This window comes from Xenopus laevis, chromosome 2L (assembly GCF_017654675.1).
Source record: "Xenopus laevis strain J_2021 chromosome 2L, Xenopus_laevis_v10.1, whole genome shotgun sequence".
NCBI classification, from domain to species: Eukaryota; Metazoa; Chordata; class Amphibia; order Anura; family Pipidae; genus Xenopus; species Xenopus laevis.
The window spans coordinates 143,884,125-143,903,859 of NC_054373.1; the positions used below are offsets into that span (position 1 = coordinate 143,884,125).

The 19,735-nt window shown below is 43.2% G+C and overlaps 7 non-coding genes across 7 annotated transcripts; all 7 read left to right on the forward strand.

Moving 5' to 3' along the window:
- Positions 1-568: 568 nt before the first annotated feature.
- Positions 569-640, forward strand: trnaw-cca. Its single transcript has one exon. It is a non-coding gene; the product is annotated as a tRNA-Trp (tRNA).
- Positions 641-1,638: 998 nt separating this feature from the next.
- Positions 1,639-1,710, forward strand: trnaw-cca. The gene has a single exon. It is a non-coding gene; the product is annotated as a tRNA-Trp (tRNA).
- Positions 1,711-2,424: 714 nt separating this feature from the next.
- On the forward strand, positions 2,425-2,496 carry trnaw-cca. Its single transcript has one exon. It is a non-coding gene; the product is annotated as a tRNA-Trp (tRNA).
- A 7,073-nt stretch (positions 2,497-9,569) lies between these two features.
- On the forward strand, positions 9,570-9,641 carry trnaw-cca. The gene has a single exon. It is a non-coding gene; the product is annotated as a tRNA-Trp (tRNA).
- A 719-nt stretch (positions 9,642-10,360) lies between these two features.
- Positions 10,361-10,432, forward strand: trnaw-cca. Its single transcript has one exon. It is a non-coding gene; the product is annotated as a tRNA-Trp (tRNA).
- Positions 10,433-11,428: 996 nt separating this feature from the next.
- Positions 11,429-11,500, forward strand: trnaw-cca. The gene has a single exon. It is a non-coding gene; the product is annotated as a tRNA-Trp (tRNA).
- Positions 11,501-12,219: 719 nt separating this feature from the next.
- On the forward strand, positions 12,220-12,291 carry trnaw-cca. Its single transcript has one exon. It is a non-coding gene; the product is annotated as a tRNA-Trp (tRNA).
- The last annotated feature ends 7,444 nt before the right edge of the window (positions 12,292-19,735 follow it).

The window sequence follows — 19,735 nt, forward strand, 5'->3', positions numbered from 1 at the left end:
CATGCCGAAAAGGATTGCACACACACACTGAAAGAAGACCAACCTTTGATCTTTGGTTGTTAATAATTGCATGAACGAACCTGGGAATTCAGCAAAGATAAAAGAGGATTCCTGATCAGATCGGAAGATTTTGCGTTTATGTCCAGTCGTGGGTCAACCTGCCTTTAACCTGCATTGAAGAGTAGATTGCAAATAAAAGATCGCCTTGTGCTTCCATTAGCTTCAGATAAAGGCATAGCCTTTAAAAAAACAGCACACAATGCATGTAAAGATGGAACTTCACACCTCTGATATGTTAAGCTTCAGGCATTCCCATGCAGGTCCATCTCGGAATGTTCAGCCAGCATATGAGCATCTTGCAAACTAAAAAACATCAGTGCTGCCGCACGAGGATGAAAGAAGGGATTTGGGAAAGCAAATGTTTCCTGATCAGGGTGGTTCGAACCACTGAGGACACACTCCGTTTTGTGCTCTGAAAATCACAAGTACTATAAGTCACAAAAGTAAGAAGCTCATCTTGGCACTTTTTGAGAGCTGGCAGGATTGCTTTAGGAATTGCCTGTGTGGAGACCTCGTGGCGCAACGGTAGCGCGTCTGACTCCAGATCAGAATGTTGCGTGTTCAAATCACGTCGGGGTCACTTGACCTTTAACTTACAGTGCTGAGTAAATTGCAATCTCAAGATCGCCTTGTGACCAAACGAGTGTTCTGTAAAAAGGTTCTCGCAAAAACACTGCACTTACTTTGTAGAGGCCTTTTCTGTGCTGAACGTCATCTTCTGTCTGGACATAAACATGCCCAAAAGGATTGCACACACATCAAAAAAACCAACCTTTGATTTAAAAGAAGGGATTTGTGAAATCAATTTTTCCCTGATCAGGGTAGTTCTAAACAAAGAGAACACATCCAGTTTTGTGCTCTGAAAATCACGAGTAGTATTAGTCACGAAAGAGAAAAACCCATCTTGGCACTTTTTGAGAGCTGGCAGGATTGCTTAAAGGGTTACTGTCATGGGAAAACATGTTTTTACAAAACGCATCAGTTAATAGAGCTGCTCCAGCAGAATTCTGCACTGAAATCCATTTCTCAAAAGAGCAAACAGATTTTTTTATATTCAATTTTGAAATCTGACATGGTGCTAGACATATTGTCAGTTTCCCAGCTGCCCCAGTCATGTGACTTGTGCCTGCACTTTAGGATGGAACTACTTTTTGGCAGGCTGTTTCTCCGACTTAATGTAACTGAATCAGTCTCAGTGGGACTTGGCTTTTACTATTGAGTGCTGTTCTACCGGGCAGCTGTTATCTTGTGTTAGGGAGCTGCTATCCCATTGTTCTGTTGTTAGGCTGCTGGGGGGGGGGGGGGGGGGGGGGTGATATCAGTCCAACTTGCAGTACAGCAGTAAAGAGTGACTGAAGTTTATCAGAGCACACGTCACATGACTGGGGGCTGCTGGGAAACTGACAATATGTCTAGCCCCATGTCAGATTTCAAAATTGAATATAAGAAAATCTGTTTGCTCCTTTGAAAAATGGATTTCAGTGCAGACTTCTGCTGTAGCAGCACTATTAACTGATGTGTTTGGAAAAAAACATGTTTTCCTATGACAGTATCCCTTTAAGGGCTTGTTTGTGTGGAGACCTCGTGGCGCAATGGTAGCGCGTCTGACTCCAGATCAGAAGGCTGCGTGTTCAAATCACGTCGGGGTCATTTGTCCTTTAACTTGCCTTGCTGAGTAAATTGCAAACTCAAGATCACCTTGCAGCCAAATGAGTGTCGTGTAAAAAGGTTCTCGCAAAAACACGGCACTTACCTTGTAGAGGCCTTTGCCGTGCTGAGCTTCATCTTCTGTCCGGACATAAACATGCCGAAAAGGATTGCACACACACTGAAAGAAGACCAACCTTTGATTTTTGGTTGTTAATAATTGCATGAACGAACCTGGGAATTCAGCAAAGATAAAAGAGGATTCCTGATCAGATCGGAAGATTTTGCGTTTATGTCCAGTCGTGGGTCAACCTGCCTTTAACCTGCATTGAAGAGTAGATTGCAAATAAAAGATCGCCTTGTGCTTCCATTAGCTTCAGATAAAGGCATAGCCTTTAAAAAAACAGCACACAATGCATGTAAAGATGGAACTTCACACCTCTGATATGTTAAGCTTCAGGCATTCCCATGCAGGTCCATCTCGGAATGTTCAGCCAGCATATGAGCATCTTGCAAACTAAAAAACATCAGTGCTGCCGCACGAGGATGAAAGAAGGGATTTGGGAAAGCAAATGTTTCCTGATCAGGGTGGTTCGAACCACTGAGGACACACTCCGTTTTGTGCTCTGAAAATCTACTATTAGTCACAAAAGTAAGAAGCTCATCTTGGCACTTTTTGAGAGCTGGCAGGATTGCTTTAGGACTTTCATGTGTGGAGACCTCGTGGCGCAACGGTAGCGCGTCTGACTCCAGATCAGAAGGTTGCGTGTTCAAATCACGTCGGGGTCACTTGACCTTTAAATTACAGTGCTGAGTAAATTGCAATCTCAAGATCGCCTTGTGACCAAACGAGTGTTCTGTAAAAAGGTTCTCGCAAAAACACTGCATTTACTTTGTAGAGGCCTTTTCTGTGCTGAACGTCATCTTCTGTCTGGACATAAACATGCCCAAAAGGATTGCACACACATAAAGAAAACCAACCTTTGATTTAAAAGAAGGGATTTGTAAAAGCAATTTTTCCCTGATCAGGGTAGTTCCAACCACAGAGAACACATCCAGTTTTGTGCTCTGAAAATCACGAGTAGTATTAGTCACGAAAGAGAAAAACTCATCTTGGCACTTTTTGAGAGCTGGCAGGATTGCTTAAAGGGTTACTGTCATGGGAAAACATGTTTTTACAAAACGCGTCAGTTAATAGAGCTGCTCCAGCAGAATTCTGCACTGAAATCCATTTCTCAAAAGAGCAAACAGATTTTTTTATATTCAATTTTGAAATCTGACATGGTGCTAGACATATTGTCAGTTTCCCAGCTGCCCCAGTCATGTGACTTGTGCCTGCACTTTAGGATGGAACTACTTTTTGGCAGGATGTTTCTCCGACTTAATGTAACTGAATCAGTCTCAGTGGGACTTGGCTTTTACTATTGAGTGCTGTTCTACCGGGCAGCTGTTATCTTGTAGAATATATTGTTGGTTGAAACAGTCCAAGGTCGACGCAGAGCTTTGCTGCAAAAATCTCTTTATTCACACAACATGTTTCGAGCAAAATTGCCCTTTGTCAAGTGTACAAATTACCAAATAACACACCATCTTTAAGGGAAATAGGTGGGAGGGGAAACGAAAGTGGGTGTACCAATTACAATTTTGTTTAGGGAGTTAACCCATTATTTACCCCCCGGGTCTAGTGCAACTATAAAACTACTTTATTGCATCAACATCGTGTCATTATACAATGGTTATTAAAAACAATTAATACCAATTAGTAAAAATTAGTAAAAAACTACTAAAACACCTCCACAGTGTACAAAGTGCTTGTGTCTTCTTATAAATTATTATCCTTTAGTCATCAGAGACGTGCTGGGTAAGACAACCACTGTTGTAGGCTTCCACACAACCTGGTTGGTAAAAACATATATACAATGAAAAGCCTAGTACTGCAAATATTTTGCCTACTGGAGGATTCACTTGACACATTTGTAGCAAGCTATAGCCGTATTGCCTATTTCAATTCAAGTCACCTATTAGCAACAAAGTCATACATAGCCCTCAGTTTAACTACTTACTATTCAGCAATAAACTACTTTGCTTACCTATTATAAGGTTAGGGCAGGATTCACTTGTATCTGTGGATTTGAAGCAGAATAAATATAATTAACTTGTTATAAAAAGCATTTCACGCTCCATTGGTCATTTAACCCTGCTGGCTGCATGCTATCCAATTTCTTAATCCACACAGCTTCCCTCTGGAGGAGTGCTTTTTTTCTGTCACCTCCTCTTGTTTGTTGTTTCACCACTTCTACCACTAACCACCTTAGCTGAGCTACATTATGGTGGTATTCAGCAAAATGTCGGGAGACTGCTGTATCTGTACTAGTGTTAGGGGTATAGTTTCTTATATTCCCTTTGTGTTCTTTTATTCTTTCCTTCACACTTCTTGAGGTCTGTCCTATATAGACCTTCCCACAGGGGCATTTCAATAAATAAACTACTGAGCTTGTGTTACATGTAGCGTAATGTTTCATGTTGACTTTATATCCTTTAGTAGGGTGACTGATGTATTTACCTTTAATGACAGAAGAACAGCATACACAATTAAGGCATGGGAAGGTTCCGACTTGAGGGGTGCTATGGAAAATTGTTTGCATCCTGCACTTGGTTTCGAGTTCGGCTTTACAAAGCTTGTCTTTAATCGACTTCCCTCTCTTGTAGCAAAACATTGGTGCTTGTTTGCAAATATTAGAGAGTGCCTTGTCAGTACTTAAGATTGGCCAGTATTTTTTAATAATGGACTCGATCTCCCTACTTTGTTTACCAAATTGGCTAACAAAGGGAATCCTCTCCTGTCGTACTCTACTTTCCTTCGCTTTTAATAGCTCCTCTCTAGGTATTTCCTTAACTTCCTCTATCAGTTTGTCCAGTCCATATGGGGCATATCCCTTTTCCATGAATCTACCTTTTAGGGTTCGGGCAGCTTTATCATACCCTTCTTCTTTGGACGCTATTCTTCTAGCCCTCAGTAGCTGGCCCTTAGGGATCCCTTTGATACATTTAGGATTATGGAAGCTACCTGTATGTAACAAATTGTTTCGATCCGTTGGCTTGCGAAACAAATTTGTTACAATTCCTCCCTCTTCAATAGTCATTTCTATGTCTAGGAAGTGTAACTTCTTTTTGGCAATCTCAGTTGTAAACCTTATAGTGGGGTGGCTCCTGTTCGCTTTCTCAACCATTTCCTGGAATAGCTTAACATCTCCCTGCCATATCACCAGGATATCGTCGACAAATCTCTGATACAACAAAATATGATGCCTGTACTCGCTTGCTAGGAACATCTTTTTTCCAACATATTAACAAATAAATTTGCGAACGATGGTGCGACCGCTGCCCCCATCGACGTCCCCTGGCATTGCCAAAAGAACTGTTCTCCAAATTTAAAGTAATTTTTTGTTAACACAATTGCTAAACAGTCTATTAGGAAATAGAGTAGACGTAGGGGGATATCTGTCTCAAATAGCGCATTTTCTATGCAATCAATCCCCTCTTGCTGTGGGATCGCTGTAAATAAGCTTTCGATGTCAATGCTACAGAGGAAGCACTCATCATTTAAGCCAGTAATATCCTTCAATTTACATAGCAGGTCTGTGGTGTCTCTCAAACAGGTAGGAATTTGTTGCACAAGAGGTTGCAAATATGAATCCACGAATTTGGAAAGTGGTTCCAGCACCGACCCTATTCCGGATACTATAGGCCGTCCAGGGGGTCTTGTAATCTTTTGTGTATTTTTGGTACAGTATACAGTACCGGTATACGTGGAAAAACTGTGGTTAAAAATTCCGCCACCCCCTTATCAATTATGCCATCATTCCACGCTTCCTGGATCATAATATCAACCTCTTTTTTAATTTGTACAGTAGGATCATTACCTATTATTTTATAATGTCCAGGGACTGCCAATTGCCTCTGTATTTCCTCTACATACTTGGCTTTATCCATCACTACGATAGCGCCACCCTTATCAGCCTTTTTTATCACCAAATTGGTGTTGTTCTCTAAAGACTTTAGGGCTGTTCTTTCTCTTAGGGTGAGGTTATTCCCAGTGATGGCCCGCGACACGGAAGCAGAGCAAGCTGGAGCGTGACGAGGAGGATTACAGGTTAAACCGCGTCTACACGTGGAAAGAGGACCGAAGGCGGCAGCGCTCCCAAAGATACCCACCACGCTACAGGGGACAAGAGAGCGGACGGCCAGGTCCTGTACATGGAGACAATGTGAATTACGGTGCAGCCCCACTAAGTGAACACGGCAGCCAGGCAAGTGACTCGGAGACCAGTACTGCATCTTCAGCGTCCGTTTTTTTAGGCGAGCGGATGCCAAGGGACAACAGCGACGGAAAAAGAAAAAATTCAAGAGAACCAATACCCAGAGAACAGTACCCGTATCGGAAACGCCAGCAGAGGAGGTAATGGATTTAATAGTTAATCTTTCCTCCCATGAACTAACTACAGCCGAGAGTACTGTGTTAAATAAAGGGTTAGGCTTTGTCCCCACTTACATCAATGACCCTGTAAACTGGGAAGTGGACTTTTTGAAATTCACAAGGAACATTAAGTTAAAAATGCAATTCATTGGTAATAAACAATGCCCAAATGAAAGGAAGGTATTGCTAAAAAAACCTAGCAGTTACATGCCAGACATAGATAACCAGGCCATAAATATGTTTGAGAACGTTGTGTTAAATGATGTTAAACAGGTGTGGGAAAAAAATGTGTCGCGGGCCATCACTGGGAATAACCTCACCCTAAGAGAAAGAACAGCCCTAAAGTCTTTAGAGAACAACACCAATTTGGTGATAAAAAAGGCTGATAAGGGTGGCGCTATCGTAGTGATGGATAAAGCCAAGTATGTAGAGGAAATACAGAGGCAATTGGCAGTCCCTGGACATTATAAAATAATAGGTAATGATCCTACTGTACAAATTAAAAAAGAGGTTGATATTATGATCCAGGAAGCGTGGAATGATGGCATAATTGATAAGGGGGTGGCGGAATTTTTAACCACAGTTTTTCCACGTATACCGGTACTGTATACTGTACCAAAAATACACAAAAGATTACAAGACCCCCCTGGACGGCCTATAGTATCCGGAATAGGGTCGGTGCTGGAACCACTTTCCAAATTCGTGGATTCATATTTGCAACCTCTTGTGCAACAAATTCCTACCTGTTTGAGAGACACCACAGACCTGCTATGTAAATTGAAGGATATTACTGGCTTAAATGATGAGTGCTTCCTCTGTAGCATTGACATCGAAAGCTTATTTACAGCGATCCCACAGCAAGAGGGGATTGATTGCATAGAAAATGCGCTATTTGAGACAGATATCCCCCTACGTCTACTCTATTTCCTAATAGACTGTTTAGCAATTGTGTTAACAAAAAATTACTTTAAATTTGGAGAACAGTTCTTTTGGCAATGCCAGGGGACGTCGATGGGGGCAGCGGTCGCACCATCGTTCGCAAATTTATTTGTTAATATGTTGGAAAAAAAGATGTTCCTAGCAAGCGAGTACAGGCATCATATTTTGTTGTATCAGAGATTTGTCGACGATATCCTGGTGATATGGCAGGGAGATGTTAAGCTATTCCAGGAAATGGTTGAGAAAGCGAACAGGAGCCACCCCACTATAAGGTTTACAACTGAGATTGCCAAAAAGAAGTTACACTTCCTAGACATAGAAATGACTATTGAAGAGGGAGGAATTGTAACAAATTTGTTTCGCAAGCCAACGGATCGAAACAATTTGTTACATACAGGTAGCTTCCATAATCCTAAATGTATCAAAGGGATCCCTAAGGGCCAGCTACTGAGGGCTAGAAGAATAGCGTCCAAAGAAGAAGGGTATGATAAAGCTGCCCGAACCCTAAAAGGTAGATTCATGGAAAAGGGATATGCCCCATATGGACTGGACAAACTGATAGAGGAAGTTAAGGAAATACCTAGAGAGGAGCTATTAAAAGCGAAGGAAAGTAGAGTACGACAGGAGAGGATTCCCTTTGTTAGCCAATTTGGTAAACAAAGTAGGGAGATCGAGTCCATTATTAAAAAATACTGGCCAATCTTAAGTACTGACAAGGCACTCTCTAATATTTGCAAACAAGCACCAATGTTTTGCTACAAGAGAGGGAAGTCGATTAAAGACAAGCTTTGTAAAGCCGAACTCGAAACCAAGTGCAGGATGCAAACAATTTTCCATAGCACCCCTCAAGTCGGAACCTTCCCATGCCTTAATTGTGTATGCTGTTCTTCTGTCATTAAAGGTAAATACATCAGTCACCCTACTAAAGGATATAAAGTCAACATGAAACATTACGCTACATGTAACACAAGCTCAGTAGTTTATTTATTGAAATGCCCCTGTGGGAAGGTCTATATAGGACAGACCTCAAGAAGTGTGAAGGAAAGAATAAAAGAACACAAAGGGAATATAAGAAACTATACCCCTAACACTAGTACAGATACAGCAGTCTCCCGACATTTTGCTGAATACCACCATAATGTAGCTCAGCTAAGGTGGTTAGTGGTAGAAGTGGTGAAACAACAAACAAGAGGAGGTGACAGAAAAAAAGCACTCCTCCAGAGGAAGCTGTGTGGATTAAGAAATTGGATAGCATGCAGCCAGCAGGGTTAAATGACCAATGGAGCGTGAAATGCTTTTTATAACAAGTTAATTATATTTATTCTGCTTCAAATCCACAGATACAAGTGAATCCTGCCCTAACCTTATAATAGGTAAGCAAAGTAGTTTATTGCTGAATAGTAAGTAGTTAAACTGAGGGCTATGTATGACTTTGTTGCTAATAGGTGACTTGAATTGAAATAGGCAATACGGCTATAGCTTGCTACAAATGTGTCAAGTGAATCCTCCAGTAGGCAAAATATTTGCAGTACTAGGCTTTTCATTGTATATATGTTTTTACCAACCAGGTTGTGTGGAAGCCTACAACAGTGGTTGTCTTACCCAGCACGTCTCTGATGACTAAAGGATAATAATTTATAAGAAGACACAAGCACTTTGTACACTGTGGAGGTGTTTTAGTAGTTTTTTACTAATTTTTACTAATTGGTATTAATTGTTTTTAATAACCATTGTATAATGACACGATGTTGATGCAATAAAGTAGTTTTATAGTTGCACTAGACCCGGGGGGTAAATAATGGGTTAACTCCCTAAACAAAATTGTAATTGGTACACCCACTTTCGTTTCCCCTCCCACCTATTTCCCTTAAAGATGGTGTGTTATTTGGTAATTTGTACACTTGACAAAGGGCAATTTTGCTCGAAACATGTTGTGTGAATAAAGAGATTTTTGCAGCAAAGCTCTGCGTCGACCTTGGACTGTTTCAACCAACAATATATTCTACTGAACGCCAATACCAAGGACGAGGTATAGAAACAGACCTTACAGGTTAGAAAAACAGAGGGGACAAAAACCACAGCCAGTGGAAACAATAGAAGTTTTCAAGCTGTTATCTTGTGTTAGAGAGCTGCTATCCCATTGTTCTGTTGTTAGGCTGCTGGGGGGGTCAGGGAGGGGGGTGATATCAGTCCAACTTGCAGTACAGCCGTAAAGAGTGACTGAAGTTTATCAGAGCACACGTCACATGACTGGGGGCTGCTGGGAAACTGACAATATGTCTAGCCCCATGTCAGATTTCAAAATTGAATATAAGAAAATCTGTTTGCTCCTTTGAAAAATGGATTTCAGTGCAGACTTCTGCTGGAGCAGCACTATGAACTGATGCGTTTGGAAAAAAACATGTTTTCCTATGACAGTATCCCTTTAAGGGCTTGTTTGTGTGGAGACCTCGTGGCGCAATGGTAGCGCGTCTGACTCCAGATCAGAAGGCTGCGTGTTCAAATCACGTCGGGGTCATTTGTCCTTTAACTTGCCTTGCTGAGTAAATTGCAAACTCAAGATCACCTTGCAGCCAAATGAGTGTCGTGTAAAAAGGTTCTCGCAAAAACACGGCACTTACCTTGTAGAGGCCTTTGCCGTGCTGAGCTTCATCTTCTGTCCGGACATAAACATGCCGAAAAGGATTGCACACACACTGAAAGAAGACCAACCTTTGATTTTTGGTTGTTAATAATTGCATGAACGAACCTGGGAATTCAGCAAAGATAAAAGAGGATTCCTGATCAGATCGGAAGATTTTGCGTTTATGTCCAGTCGTGGGTCAACCTGCCTTTAACCTGCATTGAAGAGTAGATTGCAAATAAAAGATCGCCTTGTGCTTCCATTAGCTTCAGATAAAGGCATAGCCTTTAAAAAAACAGCACACAATGCATGTAAAGATGGAACTTCACACCTCTGATATGTTAAGCTTCAGGCATTCCCATGCAGGTCCATCTCGGAATGTTCAGCCAGCATATGAGCATCTTGCAAACTAAAAAACATCAGTGCTGCCGCACGAGGATGAAAGAAGGGATTTGGGAAAGCAAATGTTTCCTGATCAGGGTGGTTCGAACCACTGAGGACACACTCCGTTTTGTGCTCTGAAAATCACAAGTACTATTAGTCACAAAAGTAAGAAGCTCATCTTGGCACTTTTTGAGAGCTGGCAGGATTGCTTTAGGACTTTCCTGTGTGGAGACCTCGTGGTGCAACGGTAGCGCGTCTGACTCCAGATCAGAAGGTTGCGTGTTCAAATAACGTCGGGGTCACTTGACTTTTAACTTACAGTGCTGAGTAAATTACAATCTCAATATCGCCTTGTGACCAAACGAGTGTTCTGTAAAAAGGTTCTCGCAAAAACACTGCACTTACTTTGTAGAGGCCTTTTCTGTGCTGAACGTCATCTTCTGTCTGGACATAAACATGCCCAAAAGGATTGCACACACATAAAGAAAACCAACCTTTGATTTAAAAGAAGGGATTTGTGAAAGTAATTTTTCCCTGATCAGAGTAGTTCTAACCACAGAGAACACATTCAGTTTTGTGCTCTGAAAATCACGAGTAGTATTAGTCACGAAAGAGAAAATCTCATCTTGGCACTTTTTGAGAGCTGGCAGGATTGCTTAAAGGGTTACTGTCATGGGAAAACATGTTTTTACAAAACGCGTCAGTTAATAGAGCTGCTCCAGCAGAATTCTGCACTGAAATCCATTTCTCAAAAGAGCAAACAGATTTTTTTATATTCAATTTTGAAATCTGACATGGTGCTAGACATATTGTCAGTTTCCCAGCTGCCCCAGTCATGTGACTTGTGCCTGCACTTTAGGATGGAACTACTTTTTGGCAGGATGTTTCTCCGACTTAATGTAACTGAATCAGTCTCAGTGGGACTTGGCTTTTACTATTGAGTGCTGTTCTACCGGGCAGCTGTTATCTTGTGTTAGGGAGCTGCTATCCCATTGTTCTGTTGTTAGGCTGCTGGGGGGGTCAGGGAGGGGGGTGATATCAGTCCAACTTGCAGTACAGCCGTAAAGAGTGACTGAAGTTTATCAGAGCACACGTCACATGACTGGGGGCTGCTGGGAAACTGACAATATGTCTAGCCCCATGTCAGATTTCAAAATTGAATATAAGAAAATCTGTTTGCTCCTTTGAAAAATGGATTTCAGTGCAGACTTCTGCTGGAGCAGCACTATGAACTGATGCGTTTGGAAAAAAACATGTTTTCCTATGACAGTATCCCTTTAAGGGCTTGTTTGTGTGGAGACCTCGTGGCGCAATGGTAGCGCGTCTGACTCCAGATCAGAAGGTTGCGTGTTCAAATCACGTCGGGGTCATTTGTCCTTTAACTTGCCTTGCTGAGTAAATTGCAAACTCAAGATCACCTTGCAGCCAAATGAGTGTCGTGTAAAAAGGTTCTCGCAAAAACACGGCACTTACCTTGTAGAGGCCTTTGCCGTGCTGAGCTTCATCTTCTGTCCGGACATAAACATGCCGAAAAGGATTGCACACACACTGAAAGAAGACCAACCTTTGATTTTTGGTTGTTAATAATTGCATGAACGAACCTGGGAATTCAGCAAAGATAAAAGAGGATTCCTGATCAGATCGGAAGATTTTGCGTTTATGTCCAGTCGTGGGTCAACCTGCCTTTAACCTGCATTGAAGAGTAGATTGCAAATAAAAGATCGCCTTGTGCTTCCATTAGCTTCAGATAAAGGCATAGCCTTTAAAAAAACAGCACACAATGCATGTAAAGATGGAACTTCACACCTCTGATATGTTAAGCTTCAGGCATTCCCATGCAGGTCCATCTCGGAATGTTCAGCCAGCATATGAGCATCTTGCAAACTAAAAAACATCAGTGCTGCCGCACGAGGATGAAAGAAGGGATTTGGGAAAGCAAATGTTTCCTGATCAGGGTGGTTCGAACCACTGAGGACACACTCCGTTTTGTGCTCTGAAAATCACAAGTACTATAAGTCACAAAAGTAAGAAGCTCATCTTGGCACTTTTTGAGAGCTGGCAGGATTGCTTTAGGACTTGCCTGTGTGGAGACCTTGTGGCGCAACGGTAGCGCGTCTGACTCCAGATCAGAAGGTTGCGTGTTCAAATCACGTCGGGGTCACTTGACCTTTAACTTACAGTGCTGAGTAAATTGCAATCTCAAGATCGCCTGGTGACCAAACGAGTGTTCTGTAAAAAGGTTCTCGCAAAAACACTGCACTTACTTTGTAGAGGCCTTTTCTGTGCTGAACGTCATCTTCTGTCTGGGCATAAACATGCCCAAAAGGATTGCACACACATCAAGAAAACCAACCTTTGATTTAAAAGAAGGGATTTGTAAAAGCAATTTTTCCCTGATCAGGGTAGTTCTAACCACAGAGAACACATCCAGTTTTGTGCTCTGAAAATCACGAGTAGTATTAGTCACGAAAGAGAAAAACCCATCTTGGCACTTTTTGAGAGCTGGCAGGATTGCTTAAAGGGTTACTGTCATGGGAAAACATGTTTTTACAAAACGCGTCAGTTAATAGAGCTGCTCCAGCAGAATTCTGCACTGAAATCCATTTCTCAAAAGAGCAAACAGATTTTTTTATATTCAATTTTGAAATCTGACATGGTGCTAGACATATTGTCAGTTTCCCAGCTGCCCCAGTCATGTGACTTTTAGCTCTGATGAATCTGTGGTCTTTTTACTGTGGTGTGGGCGGGAATGGGGGTGGGGCTCTGGGCTGGGACCCAGAAAATGTTATCATACGGCCCTGTGATTTCTGATGGCGTCCCTGGTGAAAGGTATACAGTGTCTGACAGATCACGGGAACCAACTCCCAGAATTTAACATACACTATAAAGAGGTATACCAAATAGATGTAAAATGAGCATCCCCTAGGTCCTTGTACATATTCCTAACTATGAAATAATGCAAAACCTACCCTACCTACTCTTAGACTCTCCCTTAGAGAATGTTCTGTGACAGTAATACCTCATGAATTTAAACTCTTTATTAAGAACAGAACCAAATAACATATCAGGTGGCCAGCAATGCAGTGCAACAGAAAACCCCACAAAGCAACAGAAAAGATTGTCTCTCAGAGAAAATACTGTAGGCAGAAATCCCTACGAGCCCTGTTAGGCATTCATCAGGCCTATATGTACTTTTTAGTGATGCTCGGACCGGCCCAATACTCGCGGGACCTGTGGGTTGGGGTGATTCGGTCCAACCTTGCACCCCCCTTTCTGGGTCCGGGTTGAGCACTTCTGACTGCTCTCCCTGCCCTCAACCTTACATATGCCGGCTTCCGGATTCAACTTTTATCAACGTGTGCCTGCTTTCCCCGCCACTTTTGTGACATCATTGGTGGGTCGGCTCGGGTCTATAAAAGGAACCCGGAAGTCGGGCGCAGGTGGAGGGAAAAACTCGACCTGCACATAACTAATACTTTTGCTGGCCTCTTGACCATTCACAGCATACTATCATGCTAGGAGTACTAAAGGTTGCTATCATGCCAAAAGGAAACCTTAAGAGAATTCTGATCCTAATGAGGATAAGCTGTTTTCTGTAAAGTTTTATTATACAGTTATTGCAATATCTAGACAAGCAGTCCCTAAATTTGGGCTGTATGACACATTAAGGCAACCATGTCTCAAAATAAATTAAACAAGCAGGGCAATTCATGCTTCATTTCTACCTTGTACTTTAGGCAAGCACCAAAAAGCAGACATAAAAAACAATGTCACTGCACTGATGACCTGAGAACAGGAAGGCATAATCCCAGTCAACACAGGCACTTGGCAGGAACAAAGGAATCCATCCTAATTAGGAGTCAAGGTCACACCTAACCAATTTTCCAAGCTTCCCACCTAGAGACACTTGGGAGGAATTCACAAAAGTGGTGATATTGAGACTAAATTAAGCTGGGCATAGATGTTGAGATCTGATCACCATCGTGAGACCACAATTATCTTGGAACGATCGTACGATTGTACGAATTGTCCATCAACTAAAAAGACCAATTTACCAGGAAAACAAAGGGGAGCTGCCTGCTTGGCCCTGCAAACATAGATAGATTGCACTGGGACCGACAAAGATTTTTTAACCTGGCCGATCAATTTCCTGACAGATGTCGGCCGAAAAATCATAAGATGTACGATCGTTCGAATCCCACTAACTGCATGATAATTTTGGAAGATTGGTCGGATTTTGCTAAAATCGGTCGTTCGGCAAGAGAAATCTTTGCGTCTATGGGGACCTTTTAAGTATATATAAAAATATATAAAAAAATCAGATTTCCCATCAAATTCACAAACCTCTATCTCCACTTTTGTGAATTTGTCTTTTAAACAAAATGTTGTGCGAAAGACAATCTGAAAACTGTCTGACATTTTTCTTGAATTTGTCTTTAGCTCTTAATAAACCTGTCAGTCAGCCATCAAATTGGACTTTTCAGGGGAGGGGTCTATTTTACCTAGGGAAATTATACATCATTTTTTTCAGGATAACCTGGGCTTTCTAAATCTGCCTACATGTTTGTGTAATTACACTTCTGTAACAAGATACAATGGTCTAACTACAAGAAATGCTATTTTGAATAATAAAGGGATTTGTATCATAAATATGTTTATTATCTTAGTTCAAGTGTCTTAAGTGCTGATAAAACTAAAAAAATTGTCTGGGAGGCTTTACTTTTCCTTTAGATTATATATTCACTCAAATTGCTAATTGGCATTGAGGAAAAATCTGATGGGCCGCCCCAACCCAGCCCAGATCCCTATGACTCTTCCTCGACTGCACTGCGGGCCTCAGCCACCTCGCGCTGAGGCCGGCCCTCGGGCCTGGGGCAGGTGGCCATCGGAAGGGGTTAAACCAGGGGCTGGGTGGCTGTCGGAGAGGGTCCCCACCTGCAGCTTACCTTTGGCCGGGGATTCAGGCTGCTCGGGCTCTAGGAAGGGAGGAGGCTGCCAAGAGGAGGGAGTGGGCAGGCATGGGGTTCAGGGCCGGATTTATATAGTGGGCGCCCCTAGGCCCACTGCTGTTTGTCGCCCCTGTCCCCTCCCTTTTATTCATGTAAATTTTCATCATCTGGACTGGAGCAATGGGGATTGTCACACGGGAAATTTAAAAAAATTATTGTACCCAGTGTTTTTGAAACAATGTGGGTGTGGTTGGGCAGCATGCCGCCCCCCTAAAATCCAGCCGCCCTAGGCCCGGGCCTAGGTGGCCTTTCCACAAATCCGGGCCTGATGGGGTTGGGAGTGAGCCGGGCGGTGCAGACAGGCAGGCAGCTTGGGAATTGCAGTACACTGGGCCTTCCACACTGTAGTTATGCCACTGGTTGTAGGAGGGTCGTGCCTAGGGGCTCCTGACAGCTGCCCAGTGTGCCCCGGACCCGCAGTCTAACACTGCAATTTTGCACAATAAACAGAGTGTCGGGTTGCTACTAACCAGACAAGCAAACAATGTCAAGCCTAATACAATCTGGCTCCAATAGCCATGACCGAGTGAGTACTGGTGTAATTTTTTCTAGAATGTACACGCATATATAATGATGTAAACACGATTACATTCACACAGGTATGCATCATATTATCCAAGCTAGCATCAAGCAGCCATAACACAGGACTGGAGCAATTATCTGAAAAGCTCAGGTAGCATGTAGCTACTAATCACATGATAACATTTAGCTTCCACCTCCCTCTCCTATCCACAAAAATGCAAAGGCCACACATCATTGCCACTGAAGCAGATCTCGACTCGGATTCAAAATGAGCCCTGGCAGATCAATTACACAGAGTACCAAACAATCCCTCACAGCCCACTAAGCAGTGGGCTTCTATGGCATCTTACAGCAGCCATTTTGTCATTTGCCAGAACCCACAGATTGCCAGTCAAGGCCTGCACTGAAAGCTCTTAGGGAGTGGACACGGATGGGGGGGGGAAGCACTTTGTGCTGGATGCCACAGAGACCAGCCAGAAAGGCACATGGGATCAAGCATACTATAGAAGCATTGTCCTACCTTTTCCAACAGTGCTGAAGATCCCAGGATATGAGCAGGGCTGCCAGCAGGGGGTCACAGTTGTCCCGGGCCTGGCAAAATTTAGGTTTAATGGGATACGGTCATGGGAAAACATGTTTTTTTACAAAACGCATCAGTTAATAGTGCTGCTCAAGCACTTCTGCACTGAAATCTGTTTGTCAAAAGATCAAACTGATTTTTTTATATTTAATTTTGAAATCTGACATGGGGCTAGACATATTGTCAGTTTCCCAGCTGCCCCCAGTCATTTAACTTGTTCTCTGATAAACTTCAGTCACTTTTTACTATCGTACAGCATGTTTGAGTGATATAACTCCCTCCCTTCCCCCCCACCCAGCAGCCTAACTGAACAATGGGAAGGTAACCAGATAGCAACACGCTGGAAGATACAAGAACAGCACTCAATAGTAAAAAGCCAGGTCCTACAACACCTTCAGTTACATTGAGCAATCTCTGTAAATGGTCTGGGTCTCTGCTTTATATCATAAGCTATATTGATAAGTCTCTACTAACCAGCGTGCAACAGTCCTCTTGGAAATAGCCTTTCCTCTATGAGTGTTTGAATAGGAAACAAGAAGTGTGTCTGAAGCTCGATATGGAGCTGATCGTTTTAGATATATCTTCAAGGCTCTTACTACATCTAACTTATGTAATCATGTCTATCTCATTTTGTGGTAGAGGGCAAAAAGATGGCAAATTTATATCCTGGTTCAAATAAAAGTCAGATACCACCTTAGGTAGAAACGTGGGAGTGGTGCGAAGGATACTTTATCTTGATGTATGACTAGCCATGGTTCCCTACATGAAAATGCTGCAATCTCAGAAACTCATCTAGCTGAAGTTATCGCTATGAGAAAGGTCACCTTGAGGGAAAGCCACCTAAGGTCGCATGTTGTGAAAGGCTCGAATGGTGGTTGTTGCAGTACATCAAGCACTAAGGGTAAGTCGCAGGTTGGCAGTGGTTCTCTTAGCTGTGGTCAGATTCTGGCCACCCCTTGAAGAATTGTTGGACTGTGGGGTCCTCTGGCCAGCGATTATGTGTTAAGACTGATAGGGCTGAGACCGGAGTCTTTAGAGTGCGTAAACCTAATCCCTTGTGAAACCCATCAGTGAGAAATATCTAGTATAGGTAAATCTAAAAACAACTGGACTTGCTGAGTAATCAATGAAGACGTTTCACTACTCATCTGAGCAGCTTCTTCAGTTCAGCTGACTGGTGTCTTCATTGATTACTCAGCAAGTCCAGTTGTTTTTAGATTTACCTATACTAGGTGTACCATGACCTGGATGAATGAAAATCTTCATAGTCCATCAGTGAGAAATTCAATGAACAGTCGTGTTGGTATGTTTTGCCAAGAGGAATTGTTTTTGTCACACCAGGCTAGGAAAGTTCTCCACACCTTATGGTAGAGTTTTGCTGTCTTGCGTGTGGTCTCAATAGCCAGGCCGTTAAATGGAGTAGAGATAAGTTTGGGTGCTTGAGAGGGCCCTGGGTCTTGATACAGACAAGTGAATGAGATCTGTGTACCATACCCTGATGGGCCAATCTGGTGCTATCAGAATCACTGTGGCGTCGCCCAGTTTGATCTTTCTGATTACTCTGGGTAGTATGGCTAGCGGTGGAAATGCGTATACTAGTCTGAAATTCCAGAGAGTGACTAGTGCGTCTATGAATGCTACTCCCGGATCTCTGGTCCTGGAGCAGTACAGTGGAACCTTGTGTTTGTGTCTGGAGGCTACGTCTGGGGTGCCCCATTTGTATGTTAGTTGAGCAAACACCTCGTTGTTTAATGACCATTCCCCTTAGTCGACTGTCGTTCTGCTGAGGTAATCTGCATCCCAGTTTTGGACCCCTGGGATGAAAACTGCAGAGATGTTGGGAACTGCACGCTCGGCCCAAGTTAGGATTCGTGACACCTCTTGCATGGCCATCTTGCTGCGTGTTCCGCCCTGTTTATTGATATATGCCACAGCAGTGGCATTGTTGGACTGGATTCGTATTGGTCGATCCTGTAATATTGTTGACCAACCCCTTAGGGCCAGGGCAATCGCCTGAAGCTTCAAGGAGGGGTGATGGGTAAGGAGGCTTCCTCTGGTGTCAATATTCCCTGTAGGGTGTGGTGTTTGTATACTGCTCCCCAGCCCGAGGCTGGCGTCTGTGGTCACTATCTCCCAAGGAGTTGCCCAGCTCCGACCCTGCTGTAGATTGGCTGATACTGTCCACCATCCTAGACTTTCTCTGGTGGTTGGGTCTACAGGTATTTGCGGTTGCAGGTTCTTGTGATTTTTGTTCCAATACTTTAGAAAGTTGTATTGGAGGGGTCTGATGTGCTTCGAGGGCAGACACCATGAAGCCTAGCAGGCGAAGGAAATCCTCTGCCGACACTATCGCCCTGGTGAGGAATGATTGAGTGGTAGTGATCACTGTCTGTATTTTGTCTGGTGGAAGATACACCTTCTGATTAAGTGAATCAAACTGAAGACCTAAGAACAGAATGGTCTGACTGGGGTTGAGGTTGCTCTTGCGGTAGTTGATTAACCAACCATGCTGGTTTAGGACCTGTATTTACTTAGAAGTGTCCTTTGTTGCTTGTGTGGCAGATGGTGCCATGATCAAAAGGTCATCTAGGTAAGGGATTATGTGGATCCCCAGAGACCCGAGATAGGGCACTATTGGTGAGAGGACTTTTGGTAAAGATACGTGGAGCAGTACAAAGCCCAAAGGGCAATGCTGTAAATTGATAGTATGCATTGGCGATGGCAAAACGCAGGAAGCGTAGAGACTCCAGGTAGATTGTGATGTGTAGGTAAGCATCCTGTAGGTCTATTGACGTCATGAAGACCCCTGGTTCCATGGCTGCAATTACCGTTTGGACAGATTCCATTTTGAATTTCTGGTTTGCGACCAATGGATTTAAATGTTTTTAGATTGAGTACTGGTCTGAAGCGGTCGTCCTTTTTCCGTACAAGAAAAAGGTTGGAGTAAAAACCCTTGAATCTCTGGGGCTCTGGTACTGTCTCTATTACACCTGTGTGTAGTAGTGTGGTAATCGCCTGTTGGAGTTGTTCTTTGTGCGGTGCAGTGGAAGATGGGAGAAATCTCCTGTGTGGTAGATGGGGGGGGGGGTGAAGGGAATCCTGTATCTCTGTTGAATTATACTTAGCACCCAAGAGTCTGATACATGAGTCTGCCACTCCCACAGGTATCTTTGTAGCCTGCCCCTACCTGCTGTGGCCCCTGTCGCCGCCTGAAGTCAAGCGGAGCTGGGCTTGGGATTGTTTGGTTTTTTATTTGTGCGACTTAGTTGGTGCCAGGGGGGCCTGGTGCGTTTGTTGCCCTGGTCTGACAAATGTGTTCTGAAGCTGGAACAAAAGGACCGAAAGGGTCTACTCTGTGACATCCAGTGTCTCCGAGGTTGGCCTCTGGTAGATGTCTCAAATTTCTGTCATTTTTCGGTGGTGCTCTTGCCCCGTGACCTCGGTAATTATTTGTTCGAGGTCTGGGCCAAACAAGGAGTCTCAACTTGGAGTCT